The sequence below is a fragment of the Molossus molossus genome, unplaced genomic scaffold, assembly GCF_014108415.1.
Source record: "Molossus molossus isolate mMolMol1 unplaced genomic scaffold, mMolMol1.p scaffold_m16_p_17, whole genome shotgun sequence".
NCBI classification, from domain to species: Eukaryota; Metazoa; Chordata; class Mammalia; order Chiroptera; family Molossidae; genus Molossus; species Molossus molossus.
In genome coordinates this window covers 43,999,285-44,015,401 of record NW_023425352.1, presented here as the reverse complement: position 1 = coordinate 44,015,401, position 16,117 = coordinate 43,999,285, and positions in this window count along the sequence as shown.

Below are 16,117 nucleotides of genomic sequence, written 5' to 3'. Positions count from 1 at the left end.
GTTCCACATTCTTGTTCCCGGCACTGAAAACTTTGCCCACACTGCTCTTGGGTGAGTATCTGGGGGTGTTGTTCCATAAGAAGTCTACAGCTTGATTCAATCTCCTGAAAAAAATTACAACTGGAAAACAGCAAAGTGAATAAAAGGAGACAAGAGCAGCTAACTGTGTGACAAAGGCAATCTTGTCACAGTAGTGTTATCCAAACCGACGTCAGCCTGTTCCGAGATGTGTGTGCTGCTGTTTGTTTTTGATTTGTAGTACTGTGCCTTGACTAAAATTACCTGTTGCATATCTTATGTTCTTCTTGGAACAGGTTGACTTACGTTCTAGGCCTTAGAATATAAGAAACCTATTTGAGAGTGTCGAGAAACCTAGGTATGTTTTACTTGTTTTAAAATGTCTTTTAAGGAAAGAAAATGAAGTCCCCATTTGCTTCTAAAAAAATATTAGTCTCTTTCCCCAAATACCTATTACAGAGCTAACATCCCTAAAAATAGTTGTTAACATGTCTTTGTGTATTTAGTTATCTCAGCTCAGAATTTTGTCCTTGAGTTGCTTGGTATCCTTTATCTCAAATTATTTTATGAGCATTAATTATCAACTGTTCTTTTTAAAACTGTGGATAGTTTACTCACTCCGAAGAGAGACTTTCTTTTATTGTTTCCTGGGTTATTGAAGTATAATTGACAAATAAAATTGTGTAAATTTAAGGTGTACAGGGGATGGTTTGATATATTGTATACGTTGTGAAATGATTGCCACAATCAAGTCAATTAACACATCCATCATCTCACATAGTTGCCTTTGTGTGAGTGTGTGTGTGTGTGTGTGGGGGGGGGGGTAAGAATGCTTAAGATCTACTGTCTTAGCAAATTTCAAATACCCATTGTAGCATTATTAACTATAGTCAAAATGGTGTACATTAGATTCCCAGAACCCCAGAAACTTACTCATAACTGGATGTTTGTAAACTTTGACCAACATCTTTCTATCCTCCCTCACCCCAGCTTCTGACAACCACCATTCTACCATTTGGTTCTATGAGTTCAACTTTTGTGGAGTTCACATATAAATGAGATCATATTTGTCTTTTTGTGTCTTGCTTATTTCACTTAGCGTAATGTTCTCCAGGTTATCCATGTTGTCACAACTGGCAGAATTTCCTTTCTTTTAATGGTTGAATAATATTCCATTATCTATCTATCTATCTTTCTATCTATCTATCTATCTATCTATCTATCTATCTATCTATCTCACATTTATTCATTCATCTGTTTATGAACACTTAGGTTGTTTTCATATCTTGGCTATTGTGAAAAATGCTGCAATAAACAGGGAAGTGCATGTATCTCTTTGAGATGCAGATTTATTTCCTTGAGATATACACCCAGCATGCAATTGCTGGATAAAGAAACATTTTTCTGTAGAATTGTTTTTGATGGTCTCAAGATGAAAAATGACTCAAAAGTCTCTGAGACACTGAAGCTACTTTTGTAACTGGCTCCCAAAGAATGTTTTTGAAATCCTGGCGTCATAAGGAAAGTGTGTATTTGCTGGTCGGGCAGCAAGTGCTGGGCGGGATTGTCAGAGTTTCCTTATACCCCATGGCCAATTGAACGGGTGACTCTGAGAGTCCCTTCCAGTTCTGATATTATCCAGGAATGTGGAAGTTCCCTCTCCCACAACTTCCCTTCCAGGGGGAGGACATCCAGCAATTGCCTAAGTGGCTTCCATCACAGGAAGCTCATTACTTTAGCAGGCATTATTTGGAGTTTCTGTAGTTGTGACTCTTATCTCCCTGCCCCTTCTAACTCCCATGGAACCTCTCTTCTGGAGCAAAAAGGGCCCATCAAACCCTTTTCCCATGACAGATCTTCAGTGTGACATATATTCTCTAAGTTGTTATTTTCTGGGTGGAACATCTCTAGGGTGTTAACTGCTTTCCAAACGTTTTATCATCTTAACTACCCTTGTCTGTAGAAATGCCAACTTAGTCAGCGTCTATATGAGAAAACAACATGAAAAACTGACAGTGCTCAGGTAAACAGAAGAATAGTATAGTAGCCACGCTGAAGGTGGCGCGGTTTCCTAGATGTGGTCTAACCAGTGCAGAGCATGCCAGGGTTCAGGAATCCCTATTTTTTTTAAGTTTATTTTTTATTGTTGATATTATTACAGATGTTTCTTATTTTCTCCCCACTTCTCCCTTCCACCCAGCTCCTGCCCTACCCTAGGCCTTTACCACACAATTGTCTGTGTCCTTGGGCTATGCATATTTGCATATAAATTCTTTGGTTAATGTCTTCCTGCCCACACCCACCTTCCCTCTGAGATCTGTCAGTGTGTTCCATGCTTCCATGTCTCTGGATGTATTTGTTCAACAGTTTATTTTGTTCATTAGATTCCACATATAAATGAGATCATGTAACATCTGTCTTTCTCTGACTGGCTTATTTCACTTAGCATAATGGTTTCCAGGCCCATCCATGCTGTTGCAAACGGTAAGAGATTCTTCTTTATATAGCTGCATAGTGCTCCATTGTGTATATGTACCACAGCTTTTTTATCCACTCATCAACTGATGGACACTTGGGCTGTTCTCAGATCTTAGCTTTTGTACATAGTGCTGCTATGAACACAGGGGTGCATATATTCTTTCCGATTGGTGTTACAGGCTTCTTAAGATATGTTCCCAGAAGGGGGATCTCTGGGTCAAACTGTAGTTCCATTTTATTTATTTATTTATTTATTTATTTATTTATTTATTTATTTATTTATTTATTTTTGGTATGTGCCCCTAGCAGGAACCGAACCCGGAACTCTCTGGTCCGTAGGCCAATGTTCCAACCACTGAGCCAAACCGGCCAGGGCATGTAGTTCCATTTTAAATTTTTTTGAGGACTCTCTATACTGTTTTCCACAGTGTCTACACCAGTCTGCATTTCTACCAGCAGTGTACGAGGGTCACCTGTTCCCCACATCCTCGCCAGCACTTGTTTGTTGAAGTATACCTTTTTGGAACATTCTCATGTTCCTGTTTATAGGAGAAACATCTGCCATGAAATACCAAAGTAATCCAGGCTCTTAAGGCAATACCTAAAAGTTGACATTTCTCCTTGGATACCCAAGGAAACACGTAAAATCAAGTTTATTCAAAATCCAAACCATGACACCACGTTTGGTTCCTCCTCTTGACTTTGCTGTTTCTGAGAATGGGACTCACATTCTTCTGTGTGTCTCTGACTCCTCCTTTTCCTCCAGCACCTTCTTCCAAATGGTTATCATTTCTGTTCTTGGCCCCAGTTCCCTTCCCAATTCCAGTGCACATTCTAGCTGATCCTGGAGTGTGCAAAACATTCTTGTAACACTATACAATCAGACCTTCTTCTGAGCTCACACCGAGGAGAGATCTTTTACAAGATAACTGGATTTTTGACAGTGTTAATCTGCATTTTCCTAAAACTTAAATGTGAGGGGGAAAGTCCACGTGACAAGAAGATGGAGAACCAAGTTCTTCATCTCCTTCAAGAGCCTCACGTTGAAAGGGCCACGAGAACACATTCTCGAGCTGAGTAATCATCTCTAAATAGTTAAAACCAAGTTGCTCCAGCCCAGCTGTGCCCAGAGGAGCGGAGCAGAGGTTCTGATTGAGAACTTTGATTTCCCACAGATTGTTTGCGTCTTAAATGAAATTTGGAAAGTTTCCCTGACATCAAAGGCTGTTCCTTTTGGCTAATCGATTGAGTATGTTGTGCCTGTCCTCCCCCGAGCCCCCCGCGACTGGGAACATAAGTCAGATTCTCCCTTTGCCAGTAATTTGGAGGTTCATGATAATAAAACATCCTTTTTCTAAGTAAATGAAAGGGTGGTCCTGGGGAATGTTAAGGCAGCACAGAAGAGCAATGATTTACTCCTGCCTGAAAAAAATATGCAAAGCCTGATCAATCCATCGCTGAGCATCATGCGCATAATTTGAAAGTAACACATTGAAGGGAATAGGCCCAACCTCACTATCCTGCTCACACTCACATCTGGAACAGCTGCTGGGGCCTCTTGCAGGTGATTTTGTTCAGTTCTGCAGGGCCGACTTGAAACCCAGGCAGAAAATGAAAGTGAGCAAATTTACCCCCGGCATTCAAAGAAGTGCTTTTTGGTCAAAGTGAGTATTTCTGACCATGACTCATTTTCAAAAGAAGCATTGAATTCGCTTTGTCATCTTTGCCTGGATCGGGCTCAATCGGCCCTTTTATGATTTTTAAAATATCCTATATAGCCGAGATGGCATTTATTAGGCTTCAGCTATTCAATATTGCATTTCAATATATAAAAGTCACTGTTCAATTGAATATTGAGTTTTTTAAGGAAGTAAACCTACAGAAAAGAAATTTGCAAGAATCTAAAATAAATGAGTTTGAGGAAGATCAAACTGCTCTTTTGGCTGTTTCAAAGATCAAAACATCTCTCTTTTATAGAAATCAGGAGCTGTTTGAATAGGCTCTTTACCGCAAAGCCTCATTTTTTTTCACTATCATTGATAGCTTGGGACTGTACTATAATGGTATGAAAGGCCCCAGGGAGGAGGGAAGAAGGTTTCATTCCCAAAAAGTACCCAGGACTTTTGCGTCAGAAATAGCAGATTTTTCATTTAATTTAGTCTTGGGTCCAGTAGAGTGAGAAAATGAAAATCTGTCCTCAGCTCCTTCAAGAGGAAGTATGTCCTTAATGGGCACAACAGGGTCTCCTGATAATTATCTTTAAAGTCTGCTGAGTGTCTTTGTTTCTACCTCTCAGGAAGGCTGGATTATAGGCAAGGAGGCTATCACTGGGTTCACACTGCCTTATGATCTGCATAACTTTAGGAAGTTAGCTAATCTCTTTAGGTCTCTACTGCTTCATGTGTAAAGTGGGGATAACACAATATACCTCACTGGCTGAAGCTCCTTTCAACCTCAGAGCTTTGCTCATGTTGTTCCTTCAGCCTGGCTAACTTGTGCTCCGTCCCCAAGATTCAGCCAGAATGACTTTTCTTCTGGAAAGCATTCCATGAACTCTCAGACTACATAATGCCGACTCCTCTTCCCCCATCAGACAGTGTGCTATGGTCTTCCTTTGTAGCATGTGCCTCAATTATAATTGAGAACATTCTGCACTGAATTCACTTTGCAGAATTCAGGCTGGCTCCCTTTATAAGGGATGAGAAAAGCTAGCTCATACATCCCTGTCTACAACTACAACACAACCACAAACTGTTTATTGAGTGGATGAAATTAGTGGAGATAAAGTTTGTCATACAGAAGTGATAAAAAAAAAATTACAATTTCTATTATTCCCCTGTGATTTGAGCTTTTGGAGGTCTCTGTCCAAGTGTCAGGATGGAGCTGGTCCAGGAATGTCTGTGGATGTGCAGATGGACATCATTAATCACCTCTCCATCCAATCGCCTTTTTCATCTGCCTGTTTCTTTGTCTTCTCTCTGAGAGTATGTTATTGACTTTCAGGGAGATTCTGGAACCCCTGTCCATCTCTATTTGATTCAAGTTTCCTCTTTCCTGGAAGGATCTTATGATTTCACAGAGAGCTCCATAGGAGAGGTCAGCAGTGAGAGGTGAGAAACTGGGTGATGACTACGGTGTTTTTAGCCCTGGTTAGAGGGTATAGTAGGGCAGGAGGAGGGAGTTGGCAATGTCAGCCTAGTGAGCTTTACAAGTTGGAACAGCTCTCTCAGGCTTTTAAAAATCACCAGCACCATTATCATCTCCATCATCATTATCAACTAACAACAACTGCTTTACAGTTTAAAAAACATTTGCCTCCCCATCCAGGAAAAAAAAATTTCCATCAACATTGTAAGCGATTCATGGTTGGAAATTCACCATTAGAATCGTTTTGCTTAGTTTAAGACAAGTACCCATAAGAGGTTACTTTATTAGTTATTAACTGTGTCCTTATTGTAAATCAGTTTATCAGCTCATTTCATTTGAGAAGATTGGGGGAGGAACATCATTAAAGAACTTGGTTGCTTGTGTAGGAAGAAGTGTTTCTGTCAGAGTTTAGTGGTAGATGACAGAATTCAGTCTAGGTATTTTTAGGAGATATGGGTTTCATACAAGGAGTAGGAAGCTTACAAACATCCTAGGAATGTCCAGGAACCACACCTTAGAACAATACTTCAGAACTGGCTCACTGAGACAGCTATGATCAAGTTGAGAAGAAGGAGGTCACCTCTATCACTGCTGGCTCTTGTACCTCACCACATCCATCCCAGCTGGCACCAACAAAACAGGTACCTCCACTTGCTTCTCGAAGCCACAGTGCTGGAGTCTGGACCTTGGGACCTCTGTTAGAGTCCCCACAGGTCTCCACACTGCTGGTTAGCAGAAGGAGTGGAGTACAGCCTCCACCTTGATGTCTACCTCCACCATCTGAATCTCCTGGACAGTGTCTACTTGGCTGACACTTGGTCTCACATGGAACCTAAGCTGTAGGGCACTCTGGGGAATGAGACCAGTTAGCTTTTCAGCATCTGCAGGGCCATACAGTGACTGTGGAGAGGTTGAGATGATGGACTAGACTTAACTAGACTGCAGGTTCTACCACAGGGGTACATAGTGGGGGTGCAGGACAGCATTTTTGAGAGAGAAATGGAGAAGGGGCTCAAAACAATCTTGACTGACCTCACAACTTTACCTGGTCCTGGCTATTAAAATGAGGTATTTTAGGAATGCCACATCAGAAAGACATTATGGGTTTTATTTTGGGTGGTGATTTTGGGGTCTGGATGTAAACTTTCTTGAGTTAATAGATTCCTTTTCCTATTCCCCTGACATTTATGGGGGTGGCATTTTATTGCCCTGCAAACTGGCTCCTGTACATGGAGGGCAAGGAGAGATTGAAGAAAGAGGTAGACCACTGTAGATTGGTAGGTGGTAGTTTTAACAAGCAAAGGAAACTTATATAGGAGACTTTTCTTGGGTGACTACAAGTTGAATAGATCTCTATATCCACTCACCAGAATCTTAAAAGTTTATATAGAGGCCCTAACTGGGTCAGTAACATACACTGTCCAGATGTGGTCTTCACAACACATTGCTTTCTCTAGGCTGCATACTTGAAAACAGTTCCCTCTGTGGGAACGATGGGCAGAACATGTATTTTAAGGTCAGGGGAGGAGATAAAGAAACACTAATTGCCCGAGTCCAGTTCAAGGGTCAAACAGTCATCATGTGCTCTTGATGACTTCCTCCAACATGTATTAAGTTCATTCCTTCCCAGAGAAGGAACAATGTTCAGACTCACCTGTAACTGAGTGACCTGTCTTCAGGCCAGTGTCCATTGGCTTAGAAAATGTTCTCATGACAGTGGCTGAAAAGAGAAGGTTTACGTGCTACTCAGGACTGTGGGCACTTTGACGTACTGGGTAAATCGCTATTTCCCTGATGAGGAGACCCCAAATGAGGGCTCTGAGTTGCTCATTTGGGAAGGAGCATGGGAGCCCCTCTGGGTTTTGGAAGTAGACAGTCAGTGGTGCTCTCCTGACATCTTCTTTTTAACATTCAATCCAGCAAACACGTTAAGCTTTAATAAACACCTTCTCCTTTAATAGTGTTGACTTCAAGCTAATAAGGCAACTAGTGAATCAAGGGAAGGTAAATTTCTCATTAACAATTTATTTAACTTTGTTGAAGAGAGCAATTCCAACTTCTGCTAATTGAGTTTGTAACAAAAAGATGGATCTATTTTACTACCACCCTCAGGACCTTAATCAAACTCTGGGAAAGGTAAAGTAACTCTCATTAGGAGACTAAAAGGTAAAATCCAGGGTGGAATGGAAGGTACTAGAACATTGTTAAATTCCAAAAACTTCAACAGGATTATAAAGCAGAGGCACAGACTGGCATTTCACAGTGTTTTGAATTTTATTTGCCAGAAGAAGAGCCCTTTTGACTTGAAGCTAAAGCTGTGTGTAAGACTTTGAAGATGCTGGCTTCAGGATGCAGGGGATGTGTTCTATTTCTCCCCCTTTATTTAAGGTGCCTCTGTGGAATGTGGAAAAGCATGCTGGGTAGACCTGTAAGAGGACTTACCCTTTTCAGATGATCCAAAGCCTTTCCCTCTGGCTCCAGGAGGTGGCTGTAATTTAGGAGTTTCACAATGAAGGGCTGAGCGAGATTGCCTAAAGTGACAGTCCTGTGGGCAAAGGGACATGTGGCGCGTCTGTGATCGGCCAGTGATTGAATTTGAAGGGATTTAATAATTCTTCTTAAAATTCTCAGCTTTTTCCTCAGACTTTCCTCTGGAAGCCTGATTAAATGCGTATTATTTCTTCTTAAGTGATTTTACAGGTCGTTTATTTTGGATTTATGAGCATCAACACATTTTAAAAGGTATTAGTGAGCTGTACTGCTGAATACTCATTCTCTAAATCATTAATTTTACTCTCTATCAGCATCAGATAAAAAGGAATATTTCAAATATTACTTTGTTTTTTTTCTTCTTCTTATGTATTTATTCAGGCAACAAATCTTTTTAAAACACCTTCTGTGTGCTGGGTTCTAGAAATAGTGCAATGAACAAGGCAGGCATGGTCTTTCTATCCCTACATTGTAGAAATTAAAAAAAAAAAGTTTAGTAAAGTGTGTATTTTGTGAAATCATGGGGAATAAATTTGAATTTGATTTAGTCTTCTTTTCCCATTCAACACTCCATCCGTCAATCAAGGTCTACGTGGGGAGGCACAAACAGGGTCTATGCTTTGACATATGCTGGTTGTGGTAACACTTAAAGTAGGAAGGTGAGGTGAGTGAGGGGGGGAACTACCCCTTTTCCCCTTCTCCCAAGGTACCTGTTTTAAAGAATTCGAAATCATCCAATTGTTTTAAGTGTGTAGCTCCCAATAAAGAAATGTCCCCAATGCTGACAAAAATCCTTACACCTCTTATTTGGGGAGGGACATACATCTTAGCTCCTACACCCTCACGTAACTCTTCTTTTTGTCTGTGTCCTATGTGTAGGGCTGCGGTGAAAGGTGCTAGGACCATGGTGGAGTGGGTGAAGGGCATGTGATTAAGGGAATCATTGGAATCATGATGGAGAAGAGAATCAAAAGGCCCAAACCAGAAAAGTGAAACTATCTATGAAGCAGAAGAGGTGAGGCAAACCACAGCAAAGAGTTTAAGCACAAGGTCAGGAACAAGGTGAGTCAAAGGAGGATTCAGAACAGAGGCCATGAGAAATGTTGGGCCGAGGGTATTGTTTCTCTGTATTTATTTGAAGCCATGATTTTATGCATCATGTGTAGGGCTTCGTCTGGTTAAAAGCTCTTGGGTGTCCATGGGAAGTGGCCGGCTGTGCGTCAGAACCCTTTGTTCACCTGGATGAAGAAGGATATGGGAAAGAGCCAAAGATGCCACCATTTTCTCAGGAGGAAACAACAGTTAATCAACTGAGAGAAGAATTCAATAGGGTCCATGGAGCTGGAGATTTTATAAAGTACTTTCCACCCACCTCATTTGTTCCCACAGTGGCCCCAGATGCAGATGGTAACTAGAGGGAAATGGATCTTCTTACTTAACAGATGATGAAACTGAAACCAGTGAGAGCAAATGAGTTTAAATCACATGACTATGTAGGGTCAGTCTTAGAATTTGAGCCCAGATTTCATTCTAGCTGCAATTCTCTTGCCAATATAATTTATATTGTATTTAAATGATATGTAAAAATAAGCAAAGGATGAAACAGAACATTACAAGTATGTTGACCCATTGAGCTATAAATGAGATTGTAGCCAAGTCTCTGGTTTCTTTTGGAGCCTTTGACAATTCACCCTGGCCACCTCCGTTTTCACCTTTCTGGCCTTGGTTGGCCCTGATAGGAGTGTGTCTCTGGGCACTTGCCACACCCACTCCCCGCAACACACAGACTGGCATTTTATCTGTGGTCACAGTCTTCAGTACGATCCCACTCACACTTATTTGGTTACTGAGTTGTCTTCCAGGAGTCAATGAGAAGGTTTTACCATTCTATTTGCTTGCTTTAGTTGGAAAACCTGAGAGAAACAAGCCTAATTCACCCTTTACATTTTTTATGAAAATTTTTGACATTTTAAGCTTTTGACAGAAAAAAAGACAGGAAACATTGTGTGGAAGACAGAAGCCATGTGTGGCTGCTTGAGTAAGAAGGGTTAAAAAAGGCAACAACAACAAAACCTGCTCGATTTTTTTTTTTGCTTGCTTAAAAAAACAGCAATTCAAACCATCTCCAAATGTAGCTTAATCCATTTTCAGACTCTATACATTATGCATTGAGATTCTGTACAAAAGGAATTTGAGAGGAGCGTTTGCATGAAACCACTTCAGTGGATTAAATTTGCAGTTCAGCATATTAGACTCAAAAAGTATGGAAGACATTTTGAGACCCCGGCCTCGTTCCTTCATGTGCAGAGTTCCTACAACAGATAAATAACTGATTAAGACTAGGTGGATACCAGCAAGTGTCTTTTTAAAAAAAATTAAGAAAAGATTTAGTTTCCTTTCCACTTAGCTTAGCAGTGACAATGAAACTTGAAGAACAGAAAGTGGAGTTGAGAAGGTTGATCTAAGGCTTAGATCAGAATGGTTCTGCCGATTATGAGGCTCTTTTGGGAAAAACCACCCTATCCAAGGTGAAAACACTAATGTGAAAAATACATTCCTAATAAAAGGAGTTCACATGGAACTCCATAATATCTGCAAACCCCACCCAGCTTCAGTTTAAAGTTGAGTTGCCACTACGGTTAAATGTCTGGATGGAAAGCTCAGAATCAATCAACCTGATGTCTTCACCTAGCACAAGACAAACATCACTGAGACCACATCTAGATGCTTGGAGGGCCAGTGGCATTTTTATTTCCTGTTGTTTAAGTAATGGATTTTTTGGGTTTTGGATTAACAGTATCTGTTTCCTCTTACCCCAGAGATTTTGCATCACTAACGCAGCACACTTTATGGCAATCAAGCGAGGGTCTGGAGCACCCCAAAGGCACCCCATTTTAGGGCTGTTAATGACAGGAAGTCCTAAATTGACAGGTGAAGTATGACCCTGGGCACCATTACTGTTATAAACCATGGGCTTTCCAAACAATCTAAAGAGCATCTGAAAGTTTCCCTGTAACTTTTATGTTTTTAAGTGTTGAAAGTTCCCAGTGGCATGGCTGGTTGCCTAGGCTACAGGGTTGTGCTGACAGCTCTGGTCCTTTTCCTGGCAACTGAAGATTTGGACAGTGACCAATGAGAGGGCAGCATTCTCTTCTGAACTTTCCATTAGGCTGGTGATTCATTTTGAGATCAACATTTTATGAATGCTGTGAATTCAATGCAATGTAGCTGTTGAGGTGTCTACATTCAAATTGGATTCCATTAACTTTATGGTGTGATTAACTGTCTGAATCATAAGGGCTCAGGGTTGAATTTATGTGCCTTCTGAAAGCACTTTCAAGACTGGCAGCTTTGATGAATGTAATTTGATGCATGGGATTGAAAGAATAAACCTAAAGAGATATAAAGGATATCTCAAATATAACAAGGATCTGAGAACCCACATTTGAGAGTTGAGGTGGGTGGTCACTCTCAAATGTACAGAGTAGAGCTGTTCTTCAACATGCATATTTTTCCTTTAGAATACTCTATTTTTGGCATTAGAAGGACTTGGTGGTCTGCCATTACATGGTTTTCAAATTTTAAGTATCAAGGCATTAATTGGGGTGCCTGTTCATAATGCCAGTTTCTAGGTCCTGCCTTCTGATTCTGAAGGGCTGGAATGGTGTGCAGGAATGATAGACCTTTCTGGGAGAAACACCGATTTAACAATTTCAAATTTGGAGAGGTGACGTGCTTCATCCCTGGCCTGGCTCACAGCTAGTGGTTAGAGAGAAAGACTCAGAGCTAGGTCTCTTAATGTTTTCCTCAAGGATCTTTCATCATCTGCTTAGTTCATGCTCATCTATATTTTGACGTGGAAATTGTCAGATGGGAAAGCTACATGGGCCATATTAGAAAAGTAGAGAAGAACATGGGGTGGCAGAGAGGGTGATTGAATGGCATTTCGCAATTTACCAAAAATGAATTCCAATATCTCATTTAAAAATTGAAGTACTGCCCTGGCCAGTTTGGCCCAGCGGTTAGAGTGTCGGCCTGAGGACCAGAGAGACCCAAGTTCAGTTCCCGCTAAGGGCATGTACCTCGGTTGCAGTTTGTACCCGGCCCTGGTTGGGATCGTGTGGGTGGCAACCACTCGATGTGTCCCTTTCACGTCGATGTCTCTCTCTCTCTCTCTCTCCCTCCCCTTTCCCTCCTGCTCTATCTGAAGATAATTGCAAAAATGTCCTCAGGTGAGGATTAAAAAAAAAAAGTGACGTACTCAGCATATAGGGATGAAGTGAGAACTGCACACTGTTTGTCATATTTTAGCCAATTTGGGGGCAGTTGCTGACATAAAGATATACAAAATACTTTCATGTCTGTGTTTTTCTTAATGGATTTATTTGGCTTTAAATATACCAAACATAGAATTTAGAAATTGCAGAATTAATTAAACACTTTTCCAATATTGCTGACAATTTGTATTTATTCTTTAATGTGTGAGTTATTTGTTTAGGTCCACTGTGATTTTTCTACTGAGTGGTTAGCATTTTTTTTATTGACTTTAAAAAGCTATTTATATATTACATATCAACTCCATGTCTGTTATACATCTTGCTGAGAGTTTTTTTAAATCAGATTTTTATTTTCTTTTATTTTTACATAAGGTGAATTTTCTTTCACATGGAGCAGCTCGAATTTTTTCTGCAGTTAAAATTATTCTTTCTGCCTGTTCTCTGGAGTGTTGTTTCATTACTTTTATTTATTAAAGTCCTCCCATCACTAAACTGGGAAAAAGATCTCTCATACGTTCTTCTTGCTGTTTTGTAATTTTAATATTTATGTTTTATGCTTTCACTTGCTGACATATTCTGCAAAATGTAATGTATAAAACATAAATGTATAACTTATAAACAGTTTTCTTCAAAAAATTAATTGTCCCAGCATAACTTCTTATAGATTTCTTTACTTTCCTTTGGTTTGATTACTACCATTTATTGTATACTTTGGTACTGGGCTAAATATTTTTAATGAATTTTCAATGTTAATGAATTTGATTCTTACAACATTCTAGTGTAGTTCTGTTTGTCCTCATTTTACAGGTGAGTGAACCGAGGTTGGATAGCTTAAATTGCTTATCTACACGGGGCAGATCTGAGAGGGGGGCTCAGGATTGAGTGGCTCTAAAGTTCACAGATTCAGTCACCCCAGTAGATTTCACTGTAAAACACATTCTTAGTTTAAGGCCTTTTTTGGGTTATCTATTGTTTCGCACATCTGGCTGCTATTTTTTGCAACTGATATACTTTTAAGTACTTTAGCTTTTTGATGTTTTTAAATAAGAAAGCCTTTGCCATTTATTACTTTTTCAGTATTTATGTTGACCTCATGCTAAAATGAGCACATAGAAGTCCTGCGATTTTCAATGGAATTACACTTACAATGACATCTTCACTATTTAAATTTTGCATCTAGCAAAATGCCCTTTAAGAAAGTTTTATATTTTTCTTCAGACTAGTCCTTTACATTTTCTGTTTTCATCTTAGGTATGTTGTATGTTACTATGGTAAGAGATTTTTCTATTACATTTTTAACCATTATTAATTTATATAAGAATCTATTTTTTAAAACATTTATTTTTGTATCTTTCTTATTGATTTTTAAGAGTAGTTTTTCTCATAGGTTTTCAGTGTACATAACCTACTAATCTACACATAATGATTGTAGCTCTTTGTTAATTATACTTTAAATTTCTAGGTATTGCTTATTGCAGTGTAAGAACAATTAAATACTACTGGTGAAAACAGCCAACCAGCCAGTGTGTCTGCTTGCCTTCTGCTCTTTCTTCTGCAAAAATATTTATGAGGTGTCTACTCTGTACCATGGACTGTGCTAGACACATGGACAAGACAGTCCCTGCCCTCCTAGAGCTAAGCCATGGCTGTGAGACAGACGTTAGAAAGGTATTTACACAATTGTTTCATTAATTAGAATCCATTCTTGACTTTAATGGGAATGCATCTGGTGTTTCAATTTTAAGCCAATTTGAGATATTCTTTTACATGCTGTGTTACTTTAAGGCTAGTCTCTAGTTTTTTAAAGTCAGAGATATCCGTTGAGTTTTAGGAAAAGGCATCTCAACTTTGCCTCCTTTTACCTATTGCCAACCTAACCATTTCATACACAATAAACCTGAGGCTCAGTGGGGGGTGCAACATACCCCACACAACACAGATGTTGAAACAGAAGCCTCTATGGAATCCAGCTCTAGTTGTCTCGAAACTATAAATCAAGGTAATGTGTCTCTTCACCCAGTGCTATGGGCTTGTCAGAGTACCCAGTTTAGACTGGGAGCTTCTTCAGAACAGGAGCCGTTTCTGGGAAGCTCTTTGTGCTTCTGGGGGTCCAAACAGTACCTGCTGCACCAGCAGCTGCTGCTGTAAAGGCATCCTACCCACCCTAGAGAGGGCTGGGAAGATCCCCAAACTTCCAGTGGTCCAGAAGCTGGTGGACGGGTGCTCACACTGGAGGCTAGGGCGCAGCATATAAGAAACCAGTGCTGGTTTCTTATTAAAAAGAAAAATTAATATAGAATGTATGAAAACACAGAAAACAGTGAAATCACCTGTAATTTCATCATTAAGAGAGAATCCCCATTTTGTTTGAATGTCTTTTCTTTCCTTTCAATTTTCCTCCCACAAAACACACATATTAAATAATAGATTCCCCCCTCTTTTCATTTAATATTACATCATGAACAGTTCCCCACACTATAATGGCCTCATCTGGTTTCCTCAGTTTAATCCTGGTCCATGAGTTTTGCTTTGTAGTGTTCTGCTGACTCATCCGGCTGTTAATTTTGAAATCGTTGTAACAAATAACGGAGCCCATGAGGACGCCTTGAATAAAGACACTTACCTGAGTCTGAAATGGCCACGCTTGGCTGAATGAATGATGACCATGTCATCAAAATTTCAGCAGAGAGAAAATGGTAATAATAATTCAATATGAGTTTAGCACCTTAAGAACAGAATAGCTTTGGTTTCAAAAATTTCTAGCTATTTTTCATAGACATGTTGGAATGCAGTAGCTTCTTCTATGGCAAACCCAGCTGTATTAATACAACAAACAAACAAACAAACAAACAAACCCCACACCCACACATAGAGGTAATAATCAGCACCAGTAGCAGAGTCTTTGAAAACCATCTATCTATCTAAATGTGAAATTGAAGAATGCTGAGAAGCCTAGGCCAGTCCAAAGTATAAATGTGATGCAGCAAAATCCCTGGAAATGGCAGCTGCCTACCCAATAGCCATTCTATCCTTTTTCTTTCTATCTGACAGAATCCCAGTTTTGTTCAGCTGTTGGCCAATGATGTTTTTCAGAGCCTCGCCCCAGCTCCAGCTGCTGAATCCAGACTCACTAACAATCCTGATAGTTTTTCCCTCCACAGTGTCTGGTTCAAGACTGGCCAAGTGCTAAGGAGTCTTCTGGCAGGCTCTGGGGAACGCTTTTCTTGTTCTCAAAGAGAAATGTAGGAGAAAAAAAAAACTTTTCTTAAAGCTTTTGGTCCTTTAGTGAGATAATATAGTATATTTTTTGTTATTGCTTGAACCATTTTGGGTTTAAAATTTTACTTGCGTACAGCCAAAAGCATTCTAACTGATTCCAGTGGTCCCTGACAACAAGTGAATTAGTGACTGAGCATGTTTGAGGGAGGGAAAAACTAAGTTCTGTTTTTATTTCCAACTCTATCTATGATCTGACTGTACCGTTTATTTTAACCTATGGAACTGTATACTATCCAAACTACAATAATACTATATTAATACTACTAATAATATATTGGTCCTTATAGAATTACATATAGTTAATATCAATAGTAGATAGCATATCAATATTTTCTCTCTGCCTTGGAATTTAGTAAATAATTTTTTGTGAATTAAGGAGTATTTCAGCTGAGGAAATAGCCTTGGTCTTGGGGAAAAACTATTAGCAA